Source organism: Schistocerca gregaria, chromosome X, assembly GCF_023897955.1.
Source record: "Schistocerca gregaria isolate iqSchGreg1 chromosome X, iqSchGreg1.2, whole genome shotgun sequence".
In the NCBI taxonomy this organism is placed as follows: domain Eukaryota; kingdom Metazoa; phylum Arthropoda; class Insecta; order Orthoptera; family Acrididae; genus Schistocerca; species Schistocerca gregaria.
The window spans coordinates 43,048,433-43,050,807 of NC_064931.1; the positions used below are offsets into that span (position 1 = coordinate 43,048,433).

At 43.7% G+C, this 2,375-nt stretch overlaps 1 non-coding gene across 1 annotated transcript; it reads right to left on the reverse strand.

Annotated features, from left to right (window-relative positions):
• Nucleotides 1–1,671: 1,671 nt before the first annotated feature.
• On the reverse strand, nucleotides 1,672–1,745 carry Trnaa-cgc (transfer RNA alanine (anticodon CGC)). Its single transcript has one exon. It is a non-coding gene; the product is annotated as a tRNA-Ala (tRNA).
• Nucleotides 1,746–2,375: the final 630 nt, after the last annotated feature.

The window sequence follows — 2,375 nt, forward strand, 5'->3', positions numbered from 1 at the left end:
AATAGCGCGCCAAAAATACCTCTAAGCATAGCTGCTGAAACTACCACACGTGCTCATCCCCTTGGATGCCTTATTAAGATAATGTAGCACGAAATGAATCTTCTGTTTCTCTTAACCTGATGATATACACACAGTTTTTAAAATTCTCATGAGAATTCGTCGGGGTGTATACTGACCTTCTATTAAAAATGTGGAAGTTGAATTTCTTAACGAATTCGCTGTCGTGATGTATCTGGAAGCGATTCCATCGCTTCCTGCTCGCGTTTTGAAAGGTCATCATTGCAGATGTAGATTTTTGGCTCGCACCTACTATGTTTTCTGTTTCAGATTCGGTTTATTCTCAGTAGTTACAATGGTGCCCCTGAGTTTTGCAGTTGTTTACGGTAAGACTTATGCTTCTTGCTTTGCTTGCCTTTACGTCCTGAGCTTTTGCTGTAGATAGGTAATACTGTTCTGCTATTTGCACTTGACTTTTTTGTACGTACCATTACTCTCTCCATGCGTTTCTTCATATTTCTACCTGAACGCATATATTTTATTTTTCAGATTGGCCAGTGTTCCCTATTGTAACATATCTTTGCCAGTGTGCCTCTTTATCAAATAGAGTAGTCCTTTCTTCCAAATTATAATTTCAACGTGATATTCGCCCCCTATTGTGAGAACGGATAGATAGCTGTAGAAAGCACTGAATGAGGGCTCTCTGGCAAGGGAGCTTAGAGGTCGCGTGCGTGACAGGTGGGAGATTTAATAACGCTCTGGCGTGGGGGACTTCGGTCAGGGCGAGACGTGATAGCAAGGGGAGGACCCGCAATTCGTACACAAATTATTTATAACGTAAGACGGTAATTGCCGATATGCTGTAGCGAGGCAAAATCTGTATGTAAACAACATTTTGAAAGTCCAATAAACATATTAATTTATGAAATATCTGAGGACGCTGTTCTCGACCGAACGTAGCCGAATTGCTACCGAAGGTAGTCGATAGAACTCAGCTAGCTTCGCAACGCGCAAAGTTGCAGTCGGCTCCTAGGCGCGGTTCGAGGCATTAGCTCCGCTAGAATGGACACGTATGTATGTAATAATTCGACAGCAATTTTGAGAATGTCTATCAACGGTCAAATTTTTGTCTCAAATCATTGAAGCAGATTTTTTGGCATCTCGATTATTACGGCTTTCATAAAGGTGGAATCCCGCCAGATACTTCTAAGTTAATTCATTCACTGTCGTGACACCAGTCAACGCTATCTGCCGCAGGTACATTGCGTGGAAGACTGTCAAATAATTGGGTTCAATCAATTAGTGGATTAAACAAGTTGCAAATCAGAGAGTGCGCAACCATTGTGAAGTTCTCTGTGCCACAGTGACAGCTATAAAACGCCGGTAGTGGCTTCATTCCAGTCTCCACAGGTAATGGAGTTGTTTCAGTGCGGCATTCCTTGCGGGATAGCGCTTTTCAGATAATCCACGAACTTTGGATTAGAAGTGTTGGTGGCGGTGGTTAGTGGTGGTGGTTAGTGTTTAACGTCCCGTCGACAACGAGGTCATTAGAGACGGAGCGCAAGCTCGGGTTAGGGAAAGATTGGGAAGGAAATCGGCCGTGCCCTTTCAAAGAAACCATCCCGGCATTTGCCTGAAGCGATTTAGGGAAATCACGGAAAACCTAAATCAGGATGACCGGAGACGGGATTGAACCGTCGTCCTCTCGAATGCGAGTCCAGTGTGCTAACCACTGCGCCACCTCGCTCGGTTAGAAGTGTTACTGGAATGCTTTGCAGAGCTCCATGGATTTAGAGGCAGAATGTTTTGTGATGTCAAAGATACACCAAGTTGTCTGCTGTGGACAGCATAGCGAATAACAAAGCAGTATTAGTATTTTATTTGCGACGTTTTGTTAGGAAGTGTATTATGTATGAAAGGTGCCGAAGATTCCATTGTAAAAAATGCTCTGTAGTGTAACCGTCCGCCTTTGGAAATAAGGATGTAAATAAATTGTGATACTGTAATTACAGAACTGTGGTAAATTAATATAATAGCATTTAAATAGGGTGGTGTTCCAGAAAGAGGAGTAAAAGCAGTCTCTCAGCAAGACGACAATGGAAGGAGACAGAAGACAGCGCAGAAGCAGTATTAGCGAAGTCCGTTAAGAATAACAGGCAGCGATGGGTTGCGCTGGAAGCCAAGTATGAGGCACCAGCTGCAGCGCGACGGAACAGCACGCCAGGGCCCCAAGTGCAAAGCGCCTGTAAGTCACTAGCCGTTTCGTCAACAGGTTGCTGAGGCGCGGAGAAAGTAAGTGATAATGCATTACCGTGCCTTAAATTAATTGCTGATATTGCCACAAGGTTAAGTAGTTTGTTTTGGAGACTTTTTAATAC